The sequence below is a fragment of the Euphorbia lathyris genome, chromosome 2 (assembly GCF_963576675.1).
Source record: "Euphorbia lathyris chromosome 2, ddEupLath1.1, whole genome shotgun sequence".
Lineage (NCBI taxonomy): Eukaryota > Viridiplantae > Streptophyta > Magnoliopsida > Malpighiales > Euphorbiaceae > Euphorbia > Euphorbia lathyris.
Genome location: NC_088911.1, coordinates 33,692,971 through 33,711,249, shown reverse-complemented (window position 1 = coordinate 33,711,249; position 18,279 = coordinate 33,692,971).

Sequence of the window (18,279 nt, the reverse complement as noted above, 5' to 3'; positions counted from 1 at the left end):
TATTTTTTATTCAAAAAAAAAAGATAATATGTATATATTTTTATGTGGATTTATACGGATTGGGCTTGAGATTTGATTTTTAAGTCCGAACTCATCCCTGTCTCAAGCCCTTCTGAATTAATAGTGGGTTGGACTGAATTTGAACTAAGCATTTTTACATGAAAGTCTGATAGGCCTGGTCCGAATCCGATCACACCCCATCCACGGACAGATATACTCTTGATTATCAACGTTGAGAATAAAATTTTATTATTTTAAATGCTAAAAACAAATTTACTGTTGGAGATATTGTTACATTTTATGCTTGAATTAAATAATGACTAGAGTTAAATACGAAATACTTATAAGAGCAAAATAGGTGAGGGTATAGACGACCAAAATAGGTGAAGGTGGATATCCTTCAACGTTCAAAAAATTCAAAATCAAGGTTGGTGCCGAGCCTGGAGGTTCGGATTCAGTGGTGGCCCATGTGGCGCGGGCTTAACGGACCCACTTCACGGGCATCAAGCAGTCCATTTGATAATATTTTCCACATTATTTTAGGCATACTCAATTGGAAGGTGACACGTCCTCTATGTAAGAATAGTTGTCCATGGATTAAACGTCAATTTAACCCTAAAGTTGATAAACAATTTATTAGAATAGAGATGAGGATAAATGTTGAAATAGAGATAAAAATATGATAATCGAGTATTATTATTCAATGTTTGGTATGCAGGATAGAGATGAGGATAAAATAATACATTTTACTATTTTAACCTTATTTAAACTACATAACATTAATTTGAGGGATAAGATTGACTTTTCCATCCTATTAAAATCGCATGAGCTTATCTCATCTCCTTATATCACCTCCCTTCTAGGTATAAGATTTGAGGAATAAGAGGTTTATCTCTCATCCGTCTCACTCTTCTATCTCCTAAACAAACACATGATAACTTATCTCGTGTTTTTTTATCCCTATCTCACCTCCTATATCCCTTCTAATAAACACCCTGTTAAGTCCAAATTGAAGTTTATGTATAAACTCGCTCATTAAATGATAATATTTGATAAATTAACTTAAATACAATTAATTTTAATATTTAAAAGTTTATTAAATAATAATAATTTCATAATTAAGTGATACCTAAACTTCGATCTTAACTAAATTGAATCTGTCTATCAACTTCAAAGGTTTAATTGACCCTTAATTCGTTGTCCATGAGGTCTCATGTTTTTAATGGGAAGAAATGTGATTTGAGGCGCAATCCTATTACATTTTGGACACTAACTAAATACTTCCTTAGTCTTCCTATATAAAAAAATTTCCTTATAATACATCACATTTTAATTCAATCCATACACATTAATTGACTTTTATCAAATATACTAATTAATATTGATTTGACTGTTTAAGGGTCTCAAATCATTTAAGTTAGATCTCGAGTTCGAATCTTATCGTACGCAAAAAAAAAAAAAATTAATTGGTAGAGAATTCATCTAAAGAGTGTCTAACGACTCTCAAACCAAGAAATTGGACAAACTATAAAAAAATAATGTAAGATTTTTATTCAATTAATACAAGGGTTAAAAAGTCTTGTAATTAAAATTAATTACATTTATTAGTTCTTATATATTAGGCCTAAACCATATGCAGCCACCTGAACTTGTCAATTTTGGTCATTTTGCCCCCTGAACTTACGGGACAACCTATTTACCCCCTCAACTATTTAAAAGTGGTATTAGCAACCCCCTATTTTCATTATAACGGAAACAAAATGAAATTCCAACATTAGTACAAGTGTTCATGAAAGTATTGGAACTAGTCTGCATATATATAACCTCATTTAGAGCTTGTTTTAGTAGTGCATAACCCTATATGCAATTTTTATAAGAGAACTTGTGTATTGTCTATACTAACCTGATTTGCAGCTTATTTTAGTAGTGCACAACCCTTTTTATTATGACATTGGTGCTTGCAATGAAAAATGTCATAATTGTTTCCGTTATAATGAAAATAGGGGGTTGCTAATACCACTTTTAAATAGTTGAAGGGGCAAATGGGTCGTCCCGTAAGTTCAGGGGGCAAAATGACTAAAAGTGACAAGTTCAGGGGCTGCTTATTGTTTAGGCCTATATATTATTCTAAAAGGATATATTGTTAGAATTATTCGGGTAATGGACCGAATAATTAATCTGTCTGAAATGGAATCGTGCCTCCCTCACTCTTTGTGTCTCCCTCTCTTTGTCTAAGACGTCGATTTAGTTTGTGGATTCTTCATTTTCATCTCGTAATTAATATCTACGTGAGTGATACGTGACTGATGATACGAGATTGTGGTAAATTTGATTCTTCCGTTGTTTATTTTCCTTCTTCTTTTCAAGAGGTAAGCCTTAAACCCATATTTGTATTAGGAATATTTGTTAGGATAATCCCTTCATTGGTATCAGAGATACATATCTCATATTTTGTCTATTTTGATCCGTGAATATGAATTAGCTTTTGCATGATAGGATTAATATTTGTATTAGATTTGTGTTAATTGGGCATGTATACGTGTTTTTCAGAATGTTTTGGGTGAAAAACGGCACCAAAACCGCAAAACCTGTGTAATTTTATGATATATGGTTTTCTATTTCGGAATAGTGCGAATTTCAGTCTCAATCGAGAGTGTGTGTGTCTCAAATCCTATTTTTTGTATCGTATGGACAAGCGAAATTCACCATCGCGACCAAAGATCCCTAAAACCCTAGACCGAGCCAAGTTTGGAGGCCAACCAACAATAGGAAGATGGTGTGAGATCCCCACGAGCCACATATGAGGGCCACATGTCGCGCATGTGGTGCGTGAGCCAACTATGAAGCGACACGTGGCCGCATGTGGCCAACCATAGTGCACCACGTGGCGTGTATGGACCCCACGTGCCAAGCGCGTGTGCGGCGCATTGGACAGTCTTCTTAACCCATCTTTGACCCGATTTTTTCCAGTATGTGTTTTGAAATTTTTTGATTTCCTGGTAATTTTCAGACAATCAAAATATTTAATTTCGATTTATTTTATATTCTAAAATCATTTAAAAAATCAGAGAAAGTTTTTTTTTCTTTTTTCATAAATTACATGGAATTTTTATGGAAATTCTATTAATCAAAAATAATTTTTGGGAACATTTTTGGTTCATCCAAATGCATTTTAATTGATAAAGATATTTTTATATATGAACTTTAACTCTTTTTTCTTTTAACTGCCTTTTTTATATTAATGGCTTATACCAAACACAATCATGTGGTTCCTCGACTCGTGCTCAATTCCCTAAGCTACGAAGATTACGAAAGGAGAAAATAAAATGAAAGATAACACGTTACATCTGGTGGGACGATGTGGATGCAATTGCGCATCATATGGTCAAGATGCATAATCTGATTAAAGGTGCATTTTTGCTGATGGTCTACCCCAAGCTCAAAAACTCGTTCGTCTCATCAATGTGTTGAAGAGATCGTCCACATCTCCAAAGCTTAGACATTTGTATATCTCAAGTTGGATTAAAGTCGGGATGCATTACGGAAAGCCTGTAATTGTCATAATGAATTGGTTGGACAATATGCTTATCACAACCGTTGCCGATTGTTCTGGTATGGAACTGAGATCGAGTATGCTCCTTTATGCACCTTAGGACAGTTCTAATCAAAATCTGTTATGATTACAATTCGGATGATGAGTGATTTTGTTTTCATTTATGATGGGAGCCGCAGAGCGGCGATGCACTCGAGGTGATCTCCACTACTACGGCTGCTCAAGTAAGGGATAAGTGAACCCGTCGTTATTAAATAATAAATCTAGTTAAGTCCAGGTATCGAATCAATGAAATTTATACCCACAAGTATTAAACTACTCGGTTCTACACATTATCTAGGCGGTGAATACTTTAGGTTAGTTTGGTGATAATTATAAACTACTCCTAAGCTATAGGTGAGACAGTTTTTATGCGTTTCAAACCCTTATGGAATGATACAGATGGCGTTAAGTTACAACATGTGATAAATAGTATTTCACGATATATACGCGTAACAATTTACTGTTGAAAATGCGATTATATGCAAAACAACCAAATTTGTGAAGTACTTAGGTCGTGGTTCCCTCTTATAAGGCGACTCTAATGCTTAGGTTCAGAAAATAGGGCACGTAAGTTCCATGGTTCGTTAATTCCTACGGTTTCCGAATTGTCCATTCTGGTAGAGCAACACCTATGTGAATCCTAATGGATTTCAGAGTTTGTAATCAACCTACACAATAATTAATTATGAGAATCAAAGCAAAGAGTAAACATTAACGAGTATAGTGAAACTGAAAATCATAATCATATATTATTACTATAAAAAGCGTAAATGTGGCATACAACCGAATCTAGAATATAGGAAGAGTACAAACTAGTTAACAAGGAAAAAGGGAAGAAGAATCAACCCTTAGAACTAGCTAACTGGACTTAAGGTCGTCGTTTTGAATTCGGAGGTGGAACTCTTGAGCTTGGGGGATGTGAACGGAATGTATCTTCATCGGGGTGATGGGAGAATTACAACAAGCTCTCAAGATGTAAGGATTTTATTACACAAAATCTGAATGTCTAATTGAGTGTCAAGCACTCCTATTTATACAGAAATCAAGTCTGGATACAATTGTACTTATATATTTTTTTATTGTTTCACACACAAAATGTTAAAAAATGGCCCCACACGCCGTGTGGCTAGCTCACACAGTGTGTGGGCTTGCTTCTAGTCGAATTCGGGCGAAAATTGTCGGACGAAAGTTTTCTAGTAATATTTTTTTTCATAAAATACTATCATTAACGGGTTTAACTAATTTCAAACATCAATAAAAAAACTTAAATCTTTTTTTTTTATATGTGTTAGTGCGAGTTGCATATTACTTATTAGCGAAAGCAAATAATTACGTTTTTTTTTGTGATTTTAAAATAGATTTAAAAACAGAACATATTTAAACTGAACGGCCCGTTACCTATCGCGATGGACGCCGCGACCGCCGAAGCTATGTCAATCCGCGAGGCTCTCAGCTGGTTAAAAGAGGCCAACCAAAGTCGGGTCCTCATCGAATCTGATGCACTCATAGTCGTTCAATCTTTGGCCCGCACATCAGAGGCATTGACGCCTTTTAATGTCATAGTCAACGATTGTCGAGCACTCATTGATAATCTTGTGGAGTGCTCGGTATCCTTTATTAAACGATCGGCCAATGTTTCGGCCCACTTACTTGCTAGGTCTGCAATCGATAGCGGTTGCTCGAATGAGTGGTCATTGCTTCCACCGTCGTTCCTATGTAATAGCTTAATCTTTAATCAGTAATATATCCAGTATTTGCATTCAAAAAAAAAAAAATACAATATGTTATAAGAATCGGAAACAAAATGAGATTACTTGATGCCACGTGTAGTATGTTATATACCAAGAGTTATGTTTCTTTGGTAATTTTTCTAAATTTGAAAGATCTAATTAAATGACGGTTTACATATGACTATTAAATATTTATAATGCATTTGCAATCTAGCTAATTACCAATGTTATCAGAACCGGACCGGACATCAAACCAGATTGATGATTAGGTCACGGATCACTTGGTTGGATCGGATGGTTCGGATTGGTCGAACCAGATGACGTAATAAATAAATAAATAATATTTATATACATTAAATATATATAATTAATTTAAAATTATTTTTATACATTATATATATCCAAAATAAATTATAAACAACTTTTAGTGTGTTATTTTTTGTTAATTTGAGTCTTAAATATATAACGAATAAATTAAATTCAGAATAAATTGAAATATATCAATGTATTCTATGCCATAAGATCTTTTTAAAAATATATTATAAACTCAAAACGGACAAATGATGAATAAGAAATTGATGCTCAAAGTGAACCACTTGAAATGGTTTGGAAGAAGATAAAATAAAATTAAACATTTACATTCCACATAGGAAAGAAATGAGAAACTTAACTAGTTTATATGTAAATTGACTTTACAAGCCTTTAACAAATTACTAGGGAAAAGGCACTCTCACGCGCAGGGAGGCCGACCGCCAGGTCCCAGTCCAACCCCGGGCTGAAATAACCAGACAGGCTCGGACCGACTTCCTTCTCGGCGGCCGGTCCAGTCCGAGCCTGATAACATTGCTAATTACTTTTATTATTATTATTATTATTATTATTATTATTATTATTATTATTATTATAAAAGGATCTAGCTAATTACTATTCAAATCAAATAAAGTGGTTGGTTCTCTTCCTTCTTTAAATAAAAATAAGTATAATTAATTCATTTCTAATTTTATGTCATTCCCCTAATTAAAAACAAGTCTTAGATCTTCAACTACCATTTCTAGAAAGATATTAAAAAAATCCCTGAATGGGATATTGAATTTAAATCATTTACATTTTGAGCAAAAATAACTTAAGAGTTAAAATTCCATTGGAAATAAAATAATTAATGATGATTTGGTGATCCATAAAGAGAAGTAAAAAGTGCATTAATGGTTCTTCACAAAAAAAAAACATTAAATTAATTCCTAAATGGTATATATAATTAATTGTTGATACATCCATAATTTAATTTCTAATACCATATCATCCAATTTAATAAGAGATTTTCTTAATTTGTTTTTTTTTCTTATATAATTACTCCCAACAATAATAAATATCTGATCTGCTAAAGCTATAAAAAAGTAATAGTTTCACATGGTTTGGTGAACCCACAAAATTTGACTATTTTGGTATTCAAATGATTAGAATTCATGAATTACCAATTTAACTTTGTTGCATATTATTATTGTTTATTATTATTATTTCATGTTGTGAAGATGGCAAGCCACATCATCAAAATGCCTTACTATCCTTTCTATTTGGCAAGAGAATTATTTTACACTAAGGGAGAAAAACAATAATTTCTCCAACTCTGTGTGATGATTTCAATTAATGTGTCACAACACCAAAAATAATACATTATGTCAATAAAAGTCAAGGTTTGAATGTATCATATCAATAAGTTCAATATGTTAATAAAATATATGGTCTCTTAATTGAACAAAAAAAAAAAAACATTCCTTTACTTGAAAATATGTATAATAACGTGTAATTTCTATAAAAATTTCCATTAATTAAATATGTAAAAAAAAAAAAAAGAACATAATAAATTTGAAGTTTAAAATGTTAATTAATAATGGTTATTTTGATTAATTAGATGACATATATAGATATTGCTTTACTCGGAGAAGAGGGCAGTTATATTATATGATATAGGTATCTTATCTTGTAGGAGTTGATTTGAGGGAGAGGAATGGTATTGGTAGGTTAGGTAGAATCAAATCTGTATAAATGCTCTAACTAACTACACCAAAATTATTAATTCCCTAAAATTGAAAATGTCCAAAGCAAGGTACTAGGAATATCACAACCACCTAGCTCTAACTTCTTTCATTTTAATACAACTTTGGCTTTTCTAGATTTTATGGATTTGCCAAGACATCATCTTCCCAAAATTTGAAAATAATTAATTAACTGATTTCTAACCAAGCGAGTAATTAAAGTTTTCTTCTCTTCTCTCTGGGTAAAACTTTCCAATTTTGTTTCATTGATGTTTTTCTTTAGTTTTCTCAATTCAAAATTTGAGATTTCAATTTGTGATACCTTATTTTATTTTATTTTTGTCTAGACTTAATAACAGTTAAGTTATTCTTTCTAAAGTGAGGAATAAGGAAAAATTAATAGAAATAATAGCAAACAGATATTTCTTATAGAAAATGAATTATTAACAATTAATGATAATTAATGTAGGATTAAAGCAGGGATGAATGCTGGGATTAATGGAAAATTAATAGCAATTACAGATGAGTAATGACATGACTGTTCATCTACATCTCCATTTGATAACATCCACATATTATTCTTGGGGCAAATCCATAAGAATCTATAAATAGAAGGATCGATTGGTACAAAGTACCGCCACAAGACAAGATCCGCCAAAGTCAAGGCAGTGGCGTATGCCAAAAGCCATACGCAATAAAGAACCTACGTTCGCCAAGTTGGGACAGACACGCCTTCCAAGATAGATTCGCCCTTGGAGCCACTGAGTCATTTTTCAAGAAACCGCTATAATCAATAGCATTAAATGGTTCCATAAAGGCATTAACGGTCAGATATAAAAAAAAAATGTATCATTAATACATTATAGGGGCATTGAATGAAGGACTGTCTACTTACCACTTCGATGGTTATGAAATCTAGTATAAATACCCCCACTCCGAGGTATTCAAGGTACACATTCTGATTCTCTATTTTTGTGCTTATAGTTTATTTTCAGAATTATTACTGACTTAAGCATCAGAGTGTCTCCGGCCGAACCTAACGGCACCTTACAGAGAAAAACTCCATTAAAAAAGTTTCCCAAGTTATCAAGACTGTAAGTGAGATAACCCGAATTCAGTCACAGTTAAAGCTTTTATCTTTTTGTAAATATATTTAATAGGAATCAAACATATAATCACTTTCCATTCCGAGAAATTTTATGTTACGCCCGGCATACCACATCAAATACTGATGTGGTATGCCATAACCAATCAAAATCAAACACCTGTAAAAAAATTAATTTAATTATTAATAAAAAAATACAACTTTTTAGAGCTGCTTTTTCCTGTCTCTTCCCCAGTTTCTTCCCCCGACCACCACACCTTCAGCCGCTCTCTTCCGCCGACCACCACCAACTCCGTTCGATTTCTAACATTTTTTTAATTATCCCTTAGATTAATGGAATTGAAGAAGCAGGTCTCTTGTTTTTTTCAATTGGCCAATTATTTTATCCATCCTTTCAACTGCCAATAACAATGACGTAAATCAAAACCCAGATTTGAACCAAAAAGAAAAAAAAATTCAAAACTCAGATGGCTTGAATTTGCAGAAAAATGAATGAGAGTTTAAGCATTTGGGTTCAAATCCAAATGACAAACTTAGTTGATTTGTTTGATTCCCTTCTATTCATAGGGCTTCTAGCAATTTCCTAGCTGATTTTGTCCATCCCAATCACTATATCTAACCGAACGCAGCAGACTCCGTCTCCGCCGTGTTCGCCGCCGCCACCTTAACCTCCTCCTCCACTGCTTCGACCTGCATCATCCCCCCTCCTTTTTAATATATCTGACTAAATTCAACCAAATTATAACTAACCCATACATGCAAATACAGTGGTGGTCGGGCGGAGGAAAAAGGTCTGAAGCGGTGGTGTCGGCACAGCGATTAGGTAAAGCTAAATGTTTTATGGGGAAGTGAAAACAGAGAAAGAACACGCGTGTCTTTTAGGACTAAACCAAAATTAATTAATTTATTATTTATAATAATTTTTTTTACAGATGTTTTAAAACTAGTGGCTGAGGCATACCACATCAGTATTTGATGTGGTATGCCGAGCGTAACATAAAATTTCTCTTCCATTCCACAGATTAATTCAGTTTATATTGCGAACATCATCGTAAGGTATACACTAACTAGTGTATTAAATAATTGTTTATGTAGCATCAAATTATTATTATAATAAAGTTGATATTTGAAGTTGTGAAGGTGGATGAGTATTCGAATGTCGACGTGGAAATACAAACAGGCAGTCCATGTTATTAGGAAAGTTGAAAAAAGCATGCATTCATATATAATTATAATTTATAATGAATTGCAATAATTATTATCGGGTGGCCATGGTGCCCATTTATAAAAAGAGAAAATATGTCCAGTGCCGAAAGCATATAACCCATCCAAATCACACCATAACTGTAAAAAAAAAATGTTACAGAGCGGAAGAGAAATCTCATTCAGTAAATGCCTTCTTATTCAAGCAAGGATCACTTTGTTAACGGACCAACCCTATGTTCTACTACCTAAATATTTTAAGGGATTTAACTTCTATCTTGTTGAAAATGAGTGGATTTAACCTCTCTAAAAAAAATGTATAGGTTACCTATTGTCTAAATTAAAGAATCAAATATAAGAGTCTGTTTGGCTACGTATTGTTTGATGTTTCTGTTTACTGTTGCCTTTGGAAAACGCTACTTTTCAGCGGTAAAAGGCAAACAATAGGAGTCTAACCAAACACCTAAGTTGACTTTTAAAGTGAAAAGGCAAACACCTTCTAAATAGGCTTGAGATTGTTGAGATTATCATCTTTCTTGGTGTATTCAAAAAACTTTTTCTCCTCATACCGTCTTATCCAGGAGCACCAAGGTAATTTCACTCATTGTGACCTCTAATAAAAAAAAAGGTATGTTCCTCTCTTTAGGACATATTTCACTCCATTTTAGTACTTTTCCTCACAACCTTATTGATTTTTACACCAGAATATACCCATGGGACCTACCACAGCGTATGTCAACCTCTAAAGACGGAGTCAGCTAGCAAGCTCTTAGAGTAGGCCCAATATTTGGTGTGGTGAGCGTGGATATATAGTTACTTGAACAACCTTCAACCTATTTTCTCAACTTGGCCAATTGAGCAACCTTTCTCGCAAAATGTTCTCATTGTCTAGAGTTCTCGACAGGACTCTAGTAAGCATCCTAAAGGAGGAATTGGCCTCGATGACTTCTCGACAGCCACACCTTCCGATGACAACGAAGCTAACAACTATGAAGGCATCATTCATACCAAACACACTGATCATATTGCGACTTTCGCATCGGTCCTACAAAAGCCGCAATAGTCCCAGTTGCATCATAATAACCACCAAATATGAGAATACCTTACAAGAGAGTGGTCCCCCATACCGATCAGGTGAGGAAGCAGCCCCTTACAAGAGCCCAGTGAACAAACCAGGACAATCGATGGACCTAACCCAAAGGTAACTCCTAATAGTAGAGCCTTTGAGAATCGCAATGTAGTAAGCGAGCCTGCTAGACCGAAATGGATGAATCCTAGGACATGTTATTTCAAAGGTTCCTCGATAAAAAGGTCCTATAAGGTATGGTAAGCTATCAAATACCTTCTCATACTCATTTGGCTCAGGAAGTAATAGACACACCATTCTCATCGCATTGGAAGACACCTCGACTACCCCAGTACACTGAATTGGAAGACCCTAATGAGCTTTGTGTTGCCTTCATAAGTATGATGAACTTGTACACATAGGATGATGCAATCATGTGCAAGATATTCCTCATTACTTTGATAGGAACAACACATGAATGGTATATGGAATTTCTTGCGGGACTAATGATAACATTCAAGCACCTAAAGGACCTATTTGTAGCCTGATTTATTAGGCGAGTCAAAGCAAATCAGCACTAACTTACATGATATCCACCAAATGAGCACTGAGCCTTTGTGTGACTATCTAACCAGATTCCATAAGATGGAATCCTCTAGGAAAACACTTAACTAGAATTCTCCACTAGTGCGCTAGCAAAGGGTACTAATTGTGAACCGCTATGACAAAAATGCTACATCAACCCTCCTTGCAACTTTAAGGAATTGATGGCTATAGGCCAACCTTAGTCAGGTATGATGATAGCAAGCACCCTACAAATTATATGGAAAACGATAGAGACAAGGCTCAAAAAGATTCACAATATAGAGAAAGGGGTGGGTTGAGAAGGACGCTAGTGAGGGAAAATGTGAGAATAAGGGCTCCAGCCGAAGGCGATGACATAATTGGAGGCCATTTGCATAAGAGGGCGGGAAATATGGAAGCTCGGGGATAAGATTTGTAGATATAGCTGAAACGAGCGTTACATTGAGGCACCACCTCGAGAAGCCAAAAGCACAAGCCAAAAGTCCAAATATACACCACAGAGTATAGACACTCCTTAGGAAGCAAGAAGGGTCACCCCACATAATAAATAATGCAAGTTCTATAAGAGGAAAGGGCATACAACCGATGAATGCTACCATTTCAGTAAGGAGGTGGAGCGATTGCTCATTCAAGTCCATCCCCCATGAGAGTAGTGTATATGGGATGAGGAACCCAAAGGATGAGGAAATCAAGGTTAAATATGCAATGGTACCAAACGTCCGAGATACGAAGTCGAGATGTATGTAATACAGTAGGGAACCCCCAACATGGGTAGGGCACCGCCAAATAAAAGGTAGTAGGGGAAATTGCTTCTCAATCTATTCGCTCCTTCTACCTCCTTGACACGAGGCCTTAGTGGTTTCTGCGGTTGTCAACGATTTTCTAGTCTAGAGGATCATGGTAGACACTGGTAGCTCAATCAAGTTATTCACCACGTGAGTGTTGCGTCAGCTAAAGATACCATGTAAGCACCTACGCAGAAACTCATATCCATTGGTCAAAAATTTTGATATAGAAGTCCATGTGGTAGGAACGACATAGCTCTAGGTTGTCTTCAGTGATAATAGGTGGAGGCAAGCAGTCAAATCCGAGTTCATGGTGGTGGACATAACGCTTGATTGTAATGCCATTATTGGCTAACCTATACTCGTCGAGGTTAATGCATCCATAAACATACGTAAACTCACCATGTCTATTCCTTGCAACATCGATGTCATAATAATAGCCATAGATGGAAAGAGGGCACAAAAGGTACATTGGGCGTCTCTAACCCAAACCATACTTTGGCAATCGAGATATTGCACACACCAAATGAGATGAGAGGCTATGACCCCCAAACTATTGGAAGGGATGGAGACATTCTAGCTTAGGGAAGACCGATAGCTAAAAATGGCCAGGAAACTTCTTGATTCCTTGAAAAAAGATCTACAAATGACCCTACATAGATTCGAGGATGTGTTTGCATGGACTCCCACATCGAAGGGGATAAGTCCAGAGCATATGACCTATAGCCTAAATGTGGATCCATAAAATCCCCCCATCCAACAAAAAAAGGAGAAACCATATGAGAGACAAGATGGAAGCCATTAAAAAAGAAGTCAAAAAGTTGATGGGTGCAAGGTTCATTAGAGAGGTGCATTGCCCTACGTGGCTAGCCAACATGATCCTGGTGAAGAAACATAACAGATCTTACAGAATGTGTGTAGACTTCATTGATCTTAACAAGGCAAGTCCTAGGGATTTTTATCCACTGCCTAACATCGACCAACTAGTCAAACAAACGGCATGTCACCAAGTGTTATCTGTCATTGATTGCATCACAGGATATCATCAAGTTCCTATAAACTCATGCGATGAAGAAAATACGGCGTTCACCACTCGCATGGGCACCTTTTGTTACAAAATGATGCCCTTTGGCCTAAAAAATGTGGGTAAATTACACCAATGGTACTTGAACTTTACCCTATTCACACTTTGGTACTTAGATTACATTTTGTCTCAAAAATATACTTGAAGTAACGATGACCGAAAAATTTAGTGTATTTTACCGGTTAATGATCGGTCAACGTGGGTTTCATATGTTAATTATGTCAATGATACCCGAACTTTACCTTAATTCACATTTTGGTACCTGAATTTTATTTTATCCTGAAAACATAACTCAAGTAAAGGTGACTGAAAATTTTAGTTCATTTGATCGGTTAGTGACTGGATAACATGAATTTGACCATTTTAAACTAAACATTGGGACTCACCATACACTCAATTAACATAAAATTATAATATTGCCTTAATATATACATATATATATATATAGATAGAGAGCGAGACAGCTAAATAGTAGTATTGTAATTTTATATTAATTGAGTGTGTGAGGGGTCTCAAATTTTAATTTAAAATGGTCAAACTCGCATTGACCGATCACTAATTGGTCAAATGTACTAAAATATTGGATCATCTTTACTTGATGTGTATTTTTGGAGAAAATGAAATCTAGGTACCAAAGTGTGAATTAGGGTAAAATTCTGGTACCATCAGTGTAATTTACTTGTCAAACTCGTATTGACTGGCCACTGACCGGTAAAATATACTAAATTGTCCGATCATCGTTACTTCAGGTATATTTTTGAGACAAAATATAATCTAGGTATCAAAGTGTGAACTAGGATAAAATTCAGGTATCATTGGTATAACTTACTCTAAAAAATGTTGGCTATGGCCCTGTTTGGTAAAGAGCGTTTTGGGATAAAAAGAGCGGTTTTGACCAACTTTAGCTGTTTGACCACTGAAACCGCTAATTGGAGTGTTTGGTGGAGAGAGATTTGGGAGAGAGATTTGGGAGAGAGTTTTGGGATGAAAACGCTAATTTAGAAAAAGGCTCTTAAAATGAGCTTTTTCAATTAGCGTTTTGCAATATTAAAATTAATGGATTTCTTTAACCCTAATAGATGGACTCCTCCTCTTCTTCTGCGCCAAAATTAAAAAAGAAATGTCCTTATTCGTCTTTTTGCACAAACCGCTATTATCAATCAGCTAATTTTTACCAAACACGTCTACACAAACAGCTAGTCAAATCAGCTAACAGCTAACAGCTAACAGGGCCTATGTATCAGCGATTAGTCAACAAAATGTTTGCATACCAAATTGGAGAGACAATGCAGGTATATGTGGATGACATGGTAGTTATGAACGCTCGAGCAGAGGATCATCTACCCAACATCAAGAAAGAATTATCCATCTAGAAAAATACATTTTCAGAATGAGGTCGATCAAGTTTTTGGGATTTACGGTGCCAAAAATATATTTTTATCTTCAATGGTCTTTTGTCTAATATTTAGACTGTGTTATGGAGCATGTGGAAGGCTATCAAAACATTATTTTTTCCATAAGGGGTCTGCTTTAGCTGTTGATGCTAGTATTTTGAAAAAAAAAATCATATTTGTGGCATGCCTTTAGACCAAAGTAAACACAGATGGAACGACTTTTAGTACACTGTTTATGCCAGGATCTTGCTTTGCTCTTCTTTTGGACCCATGATGCTATTTTGTAGAGCTTAAAGCAGTAATTTATTATGTGCTGGAAATGGTGGCTGTAATGGATTGGTTTCTTCTTTGTCTTGAGAAAGACTCTCTCACGTGATTAATCTCCTTAAATCGCATTCAATTGATGTTCATTGGGAGTTTAAGCATGATTGACTTGATTGTCTTAGTATTCTGGAGAATAATATGGTTCGATTTTCGAGGATTGGCTGACTGTCTTGCTTCCTATGGTGCTTTGGCTAGTATTCCTCGAAGGTGGCACTCCTTTCCTACGATTTTCCTCTAACTTGATGATTCTTGATGCTAGGAGGATTAACTACATTAGATTGTTTAAGTTAAGCCTTGTTGTTGATTTATATATATATATATATTTTTTTTTGTACTTTCTTGTTTTTAAATAAATTTTAATCTTGGGATAAAGATAAATTTAACTCTAACGTTTTAAGAGAAGTGTAGATTTTTACCATTTCATATGTCAGGACTAAATCTGTTTTTTCTTTAAAACGTTAGGATTAAATTTGACTTTTATACCTTAAATCTTTATCTCTAGGTATCAACCTAGTTGAGATGAGGGGATGACACATCAGTTTTCTAATCCGTTTCTACTTAAAAAAAAAAAAAGTCTTAATATATTAAATTCAAAAATAAAAAAATCCAAAACATTAGAAAGTCTCAGTGTTTAGAAAAATGTTTAAAATTTGGTTAATTAGTTAACAATGAGTAGGTGGGACAACTAGCATTCCCAAAGAATGATGAAGCCAAGGAGTACTTGATCTTTATCATTCTTGGATCTCCACACTATATATGATGGTTTAGGAAAGGACTCATATATATACTTAAAAAATTCCTCATTCCATATAATAATTTATTGTATGTAATTCTATCACCACTAAAAATAAGAATGATCAATTGTTCCTTGCAAATTACTACTTTTATATTTTCATATATTATTTAATAGAATCTTCTTTTGAACTCAGCCTCAGCCTCATCATGTGTCAAAAGCCATTCTCTACTTTTCCTTGCTGTTGCCAATTTATATACAAGAATCCCAGTTGTCTTAACCAATTAGGTCAATGCATTGTGGTCCTATTCATTTCTTACTTTTTTTTTTATTCTTTTTAATGATAATTTATAGTGAAATTTAGTATTATCTATCAGTAAAAAGATGAAAATTTTAATTGAACGGTTGCAATTGGGGTTGCAATTGGGGCGAGGATTCTACATATCCGATGGAGAAACTTCATTAATTTTTCCATGAGATGGGTATGGAAGAAAACAAATCTTAAACTTGTAATTACTTGTTTTATAGACAAGTGGATAAGCCGGAGCTTTAAGAATTAAACATTGAAATTGAAAGAAAAGAAAACATAGTAATTGAATTAATATTATATTTTTCCGATGGTATCATACGATAAATTTTAAATTACACAAAAGAAAATTTTATTTAGAATTTTGTAATAGAAAATTTAGAATCCTCACGTGGATGATTTTTTCCCTCATTTCATCAACGGGGATGGAGATAGGAGAGTAGTCTCTATCCCCAGCCCGGCCCGGCCCATTTACAACCCTACTCTTAATCCTTATTGGCAATTGATTTGTTAATTAAACCTGGTGCTAAGTAGTCTTAATTAGTGACCACAACAGAAAGATGAAATAAATTAGTGAGAGGCATAGGATCCCTTTCTTGATGAATGAGTTGTCAAATTATGAGAATTATGAATCTCCTTTTATAGTAGACTTTTAAGTGGCAATTGGGCTTAGAAAGGGAAGTGTTTATTGTTTAAGCACTAATTAAGAGGTTTCGAGTGGAAGTGTCCTCCTTTAAGGGACACATAATTCGTTGCTATTATCAGCTTAATTTTAATTTAAACAAGTTTAAGTTGCTCTCTTATATTCAGGACAAGGAAACCTTAATAATTTCATTAGAGGACCCTTGATCAAGACAGATCAACCTCCTAGAGGGCATTATTTTTAAGTACTAGCAAACTACCTTAGTCCCGTGATTAACAATCTCTTAATTGTGAAAAGGGTAAATTATATGGTATTGAATTTTAGGAAGTAGCGGCATTTCTAAAAAGTTAATGTACGAGTGTCGGACATTTTTGATAGGTCAGGAATACGCACTCAACGCATAAAATAGTATCTTCCCTTTTTCTTTTTCTTTAATTTTAGAAAAGTGCCTTCTCGTTTCTTTTTCTTTTTTTTTTACTATGGGAAAATGACTTCTAAGTTAATTAGGTAAAATATAAGGGTTTTTTTTTATAATAATGTTATAAAAAAAAGGATTGATATATAAAAATAAAATAAAAATCCTAATAAAGGGGGAAAAGTTAAAATCTAAACAAAAGAATATAGTAACTATCCTTTTTATGTAAAGAAAATAAATTAAAATATAAAACTCCGAACTAAAAACATACACACAAAAAAAAACAAATCAAAATTAAAAAGATAAAAAGATCTAATTTAAACATATAATTTGTTACAGTAGTGTTTATATTGATTCTGATTGATTAAATAAATTTGGTGAGTCAATGTTAGATCTATATTTTATTAGAACCCTAAAGTGATCAGTCTATATCCATGTAAATAGTACTCTAATTTGTAAAGATGTTATATATATATATATATATATATATATATAGATAAATAAAATTGGCATGTCCCGGTTGCATACATGTTTCATATTTCTAAAAGTGTCATGTAATTGCCACTTTTCACTTTAATCTTGAGGTGCATAAAATGCCTATTTATATCCATAATAATGGCTTTAAACCATTGAATTGAGAAGGAACTTAGCGTTCAACTCTTACCTCCTCAAGAGAAACTTAACGTTCAATCATTATCTCTTTTAAGAGCAGTTTAGCTTTTCACATGTACTTTCATTTAGCTTCTACTTGTCGCCTAAACTTATTATTTTATAAGTTTTGGATGTTTGGTATTCTAATTCTAATTCTACTCCTTCACCATTGCTCCTCACTACTCGGCATCTCATTTGTCCACACGTCCTTATCCGGCTCATCTCAAAACAATTAATATATGATAATGTGATGTACGAATTTTTGATTTAATGCATCCAAAAAAAAAAACAATGGGATAAATAATGTGTTTGATTTGGTATTAGTTAATTTTAACAAGGGTAATAATGGAAAATGAAATTTGTAACCCTCCTAAACCCTCCAAATTGGTGGGTTTGAAAATTGAAACAAATATACATAAATCAAACCCTTCCAAACCCTTCCCAAACCCTTCAAAACCCTTACCCTTCTAAATTTATATCCTCCAAACAAGGGTTTCCACAAACCCTCCCAAACCCTTCCCTTACTAACCCTCCCAAACCCTCCATCCAATCAAACCGTTATAGTAAAACAATCCAGTTTGCATTGTAGATTGAGCTCATTACCTCTCAAATGAATAGGAAAGCCT